The sequence below is a fragment of the Anser brachyrhynchus genome (assembly GCF_964034855.1).
Source record: "Anser brachyrhynchus genome assembly, chromosome: 3".
NCBI classification, from domain to species: Eukaryota; Metazoa; Chordata; class Aves; order Anseriformes; family Anatidae; genus Anser; species Anser brachyrhynchus.
Window position 1 is genome coordinate 52071454 of NC_137696.1, and position 5732 is coordinate 52077185.

The 5732-nt window shown below is 43.7% G+C and overlaps 1 long non-coding RNA gene across 1 annotated transcript in view; it reads left to right on the plus strand.

The window, feature by feature from the left end:
- Positions 1-5732, plus strand: part of LOC308191883 — a 352338-nt gene that overhangs the window by 326540 nt on the left and 20066 nt on the right. Inside the window, exon 13 of the long non-coding RNA XR_013948336.1 lies at positions 4967-5044. This is a non-coding gene — a long non-coding RNA (uncharacterized lncRNA). The remainder of the gene's footprint in view (positions 1-4966; positions 5045-5732) is intronic.

Genomic DNA, 5732 nt, shown 5'->3' on the forward strand with positions numbered 1-5732 from the left:
ACAGCAGTTCTCATAGCCGTATTGGCAAAGTTACTCCTTTTTCCCCATAGAGACACTGCAAGTCGAAGTGAAGCAAAAGGAGGTCTTGTTTTCTCCTGGCATCACTTCCCTGAATGACATCTTTTGTCTAGCAGGAGTTTTGCCAACATAGCAGAACTTCTGGGGAACATAACTGGTTTCATATTCATCCCTGGAAGCAAACTTTTGTTGTGTGGATTTGGCCTGGGACATTGTTTTTTTGTCATCTTGACAAGCTGGGCAAAAATAAGGCACTCATCCCAAATGCCTTACTCAGGCTTGAAGGCAGCTGGTGTCTTAAAATCTAAGCCTTTGTTATTCCCATAAACTTTCTTCCAAGAAAATTGACTGTAATTTTTGAACTAGAACCAGCATCAGAAACTATAGTGATTTACAATTCTGTCAGGCCTCTCATCCAGAAGGACTGTTTATTGTAGACTGTTGTATCAGCTGATTTACCACTTACAGGTCAAACACTGAGGTTTTAGAACAAGGCTTCCATTGGTTAACAGGTAGATTTTGGCTGATATCAACACTGTGAGCTGAGCCCTTCAGTGCTCATTCTGAACCCTACAGAAGAATACAGCCATGTGACTCAACATGTAGGTTATTTGTCCACCACTTACAACTCTTGCATATCATCTATTTAAGAACAACATTGTCCACAGTATCTGCCAAGGGGAAAACAGTACAAGATTTATGTGAAACTGCAAAATGAGTTTTAGTACAGATTATGTAGTTGCCTGCACTAAACTGAATTGGAACACCAGACCTACCCATCTCTTCTTGTGGACAGTGCCACCTTCTCTGCTTTAGGAATAGCACACAGAAGTCCAGGGCCCCCATAAACTATAAAATCAGTGCAAAATGGACCAAATGAAATGACTATATAATCCATACAGAGAGCTCTAGATGTTTTTTGAAGTATCTTATTGCTGACCTTAAAAAAGCATGCAGTGGATGAAACAGATCAGTTGGGTTGGAGTGAGTCTGGGCTTGGAAGCTGGGAACAGCTGCAGCTTCCAGGAGAGCAGTGCTGTGCCCCTGGTGGTCACCTATGCTGGCTCTCCAGCATTCATTAAAGGAAAGGAAAATGTCACCATTAGTATGTATTCAAGTCTTCAAATGCATAAGGTGGCACCATTGACAAAGAAGTAGACATCTTTCTGCTAGAGAAAGTAAAAATTAAAGGGGATGTTTATTCTCTCTGACTATATTCCCCAAAGGGACTGTTGTAAAAAATGGTAGAAAAAGTTCAAATCTGTGTACTTACTGAATACTTTCTTGCATTCATATTTTTCCTCCTCAGGTCTATGGTAGGTGGAAAGGTTACAATGAGCTCTATACAGTGCTCAGGTGTAAATATCAATCATGTTGCCCACTGTAATGGTCAGAGCAAACAGGTAAGTTAGATCAACATTTACTTGGTGTGCAGTGTGGGACACAGTTAAACAGGGCGTAATTTAGGCATAGGCTTAAAACAGTGAAAAAATCTTCTGTTACTCTTCTCTCTAATAAGATGTGACCTTTTTTGTGATTTATAATGTCTCCGTGATCCCCAGTTCCACATCTGTCACAAAGGGGAGTCCTCTGCAGAGAACAGTGGCTGTCTACTGCTGCTTTGGAAGGAATGACTAACAGAAAAGTAGAGGTTCGTTACTCTGCAAAGGAGATGAACACTATCTAAGAAATTAGCTTAGGTAAAGGGCGTTTCTTACAGGTGTCTTTGCTGTCATCATTAATATCATTGGACTGAGGGATGGTGACTTGACCGTTTCCCTGGGCAACCCATTCCAATGCCTGCCTTCTTTCTGAGAAGAAATGTCTCCTAATTGTTTTAATTGTTGAAGAGTAGTGCTCTTTGTTCAATTCTTTGTTTTAATTGTTGAAGAGTTGGAGCATGACATTTCCCTTTTTCCACTCACCAGGGATATCACCCGACTGCCAGGACTTTTCAACTATGATGGAGAGAAGCTTGGCAATTACATCTGCCAGTTCCCTCAGGACCCTGCGATCCATGTCATCAGGTCCCATAGACTTGTACCTGTTTAGATTCATCAGGTGGTCTCAAACCTGCTCTTCACTTATAGTGGGTGGGACTTTGATCCCCCATCCTCCATGTATGGGTTCAGGGAAATGAAAGACTTGGGAAGCCTGTCTACCAGTGTAGACATAGGCAAAGAAGTTGTTGAGTACCTCAGCCTTCTCTATGTCTGTCGTTACCAATTACTCAGATATAGAAACTCACTCCTAATATAAGAAATTAGCCACCTATAATCGCTTACGCACTACTATTTTCACCCCTCAGTCTATTTTCACAAATGTTAAATGCACATGGTGGCCCTTCGGGACTCCTCCTGTCACCCCAGCGCAGCAGCCCGAAGGAAGCTGGGTCCTCTCTTGTGCTCTTCCTCAAGGCTCTGTGCAGAAGGGATGCCACCACTCACACAAGGGCTAGGGGATGGGAAAGAAGCACTCACACAACCCCTGAAAATTGGCAACAGAGTTCTTTATTGCTGGGACATCTTGCAGGTAAGCCTGCAGGACGTCCATGGTGTTTGTCGGCTCCAAGCTAATGCTTGGGATGGAGCTTGCGCGACGAGTAGGGAGCTCACCGGGCACTCCCGCGATGCTGTTGGTGCACTCGGATGGCAGAGAGTGAAGATATGCCGGGGTAGATGCAGGTCTGATCTGGCTGAGGTGGATCAACTTCCATCCATTCCTCCACATCTGCTGGTGGATCCACCTGCATGGGCTCCACGGTGTTAAGCAGGACAAGCCAGTCCTTGCCCGGGACTGCCCAAACAGGATGCCTTCCATCTGGAATGTTTTCAGGCCAGGGTGCCAAACCAGGGGGCCATCCACTTCCACCCCTAGGCCCCATGCCACTGTCCGGTTGATTTCCATCTGTGGGTTTGACACTGCCGTCTGCTTTACGGCCATGGCTGGGTCCCATGCTGTGTTCTGGACTACAGGCATGCCTCTGCTCCACCAGGCTGTCTGCCTGACGCTCCTGCCTTCGCCCCACATCACCATTGCGCCACTGGGAAGGCCCAGGCCCCCTGTCGCTGTATGGCTGAGGGGGCGGCTTGTTCCCCACGTCGTTGCAGTGCCAATGGTACCACCTGTAGGTGTCTGTGGGCTGCACACCAGAGGTTCCCTGAGCACTGGTGTCTGTTGTGCCGCAGGTGCAATCTGTCTGCCCATGACACGTTTCCTTCTTGTTAGGTGCCTTCCTTCTCGGTGCTTCCTTGGACTGCATCTCTGTCCTCTCACACTGAGGAGGCTTGCCATTCATATTACTGCTTCTGGACTTATTCCTGCCGCGCAAACTGGCTGTCAGAGGGCCTAGAAGCTCAGCGAGTGGTGGGCCAGCTGCAGGGGTCCTGTTTTATGTGGCCCGGAGCAAAGGCGGGGCAGTGGTGGACAATGACCTCAGCAAGTCTCTGTGATGGAGTGGCCCACGTGTGGCCAAAGGCAGCTGTGGCTCACCACTGGTCTACCCCAAAATTGAGACCATATGACTAAGTGCACAGTCCAAACGCTTCTTGAATTCTGACAGGCTTCGTTTCATGACTACGTCCCTGGGGAGCCTGTCCCGGTGTGCAACAACCCTCTCAGTGAAGAACCTCTTCCTGATATCCAGCCTGAATCTCCCCTGTCGCAGCTTGACACCATTCCTACTGGTCTATCGCTGGTCACTAAAGAGAAAAGATCGGCCCCCTGCCCCTCCACTCCCCCTTGCGAGGAAGCTGTAGACCACGATGAGGTCTCCCCTCAGCCTCCTCTTTTCCAGGCTGAACAGGCCCAGTGACCTCAGCCGCTCCTCATACGTCTTCCCCTCTAGGCCCGCCGCCATCTTCATAGCCAAGGAAAGGTTGAACCTGGTGCGTAGGGACATGGTTTAGTGGGTGACATTGGTAGTAGGGTGATGGTTGGACCAGATGATCTCAAAGGTCTTTTTCAAACTTAATGTTTCTATGATTCTATGACTGGACTGACAGCTGCTAAAGGCAAGTGTAGGTGGGAGACAAACAATGTATGTGCCTCAAAGCACATTAGTTAATAAAGCTTTTGTTACACCTTGATTCATTGTCTAGTTTGGAGTCAAGACTAGTTATTAAACATTTCAGAGAGAGAAAGGATTGCTATGACAACAAAGTATGAATAATTCATCTGGAGGGGGAAGGGGACATGTAATAACAGAACAATTGTTAAAATTTGTCTTAAAGGATTTGTGTGCATCAAAAAAGATAATAAAAAGGAGGAGTTTCAATCTATGCTATCTTGCTAACTGCAGCTTAAAAAACATTTGTCATCACTGGTGGCTTGCAGAATACAAGTTAGAGTACAAAATCTGAAGTGTCTTAAGTCTTATAAATAGAGAGCAGGGGCACATAAGGACAGTCAGGAAGCATCTCCAGACATGGAAGTTTTGGGTGTCTGAATCTGGTTAAAATTTTGGATTTTTTTTCATCAAAAATGTTGAGGCACAGAAGTCACTGACATGACCCAGGATGATGTAAAATACTGTGAAACAATGTTCTTTTGATTGTGAGATCTGTTTCTCTGAGCAGTTTCTAGTCTGTCACAGAAGAATTTAAAGAAAGTGGGAAAAAAGTAGTTTTAATGCAAGAATGAAGGTGTGTTCCACATCTTCATTACTTTATTGTTTGTATCCTTGAAATCCCTTCCCAAAAAGGCTTTTGCCTTGCGTTCATTTGGATTTTCTTTAACATTCGGTATGTGCATTTTTTAACAAAGAATGACAAATCTTACTAATTAACTTTTTTAAAAAGCTGTTTTACTTTTTCTTTAAAGTAAATATAGCAATCCAAAAAGGAATTAAATACTAACCTTCCAAAATGCTACCATAGGCTAATGTGCAAAAGCAATCTGTGTAGACAGCAGCAACGGAAGCTTTTATGGCCTGCTTCTCTTCCTCCAGATCTGAACGTGCAGCTATTTTAGAGACTGATCACAATGTCACTTCAAGCCTTTGCAACTCTTCTGGCACCAGAGAGAGGTGTGTACCAGTTGTTACCATGTTTTCGCACACAGGGCAACATGAACGAGATCAGGATGATGTAAGAAACACTCTATAAGCTTGTAAAAGGACTATAGAAGGAATGGAAATTCATCTGCTGTTTTGAAGACAGCAGTATATGAAGGGGGTGGGATAGGATGATTTTTTTTCAGTAGAAACTAGCTCTAAAATATTAAACTATAAGCTTCCTCTATGTCTCTGATTAAATAAATAATTAAAATAGAACATTATAGATTAGAGACTTTAAAATTGCATTTGTATAGTTTGAAGTGGATTTGAGTGATAACACAAATGGGTGATTAGTTTAATAAATTTTGATATCTGGTAATGTTTTGAGAAAATTAATTAAGGTAGCCATTCTCCTACAGTATAAAATCTGGTTACTGTGGCTGCATTGCTGTGTTATTATACTCATAAAAATGTCCTTAGGATTTTTAGCATGTGAATTAACTACACACTTCTAGCAGCAAAACTGATGAGAAAGAAGGTCAGAACTCCTTTATCTGCTAAATGATCCAGGCACTGACATAGATCTACACAATGGGCCTGAAAAATCAACTTTGTAGAAAGCCTTTAAGCTTATATTCATGACTTCTAATAGATCAATGTTTCTCCCTCTCTCTTTTTTTTTCCTTTTTTTTTTTTTTTTCCCAATGTGAACTCATAG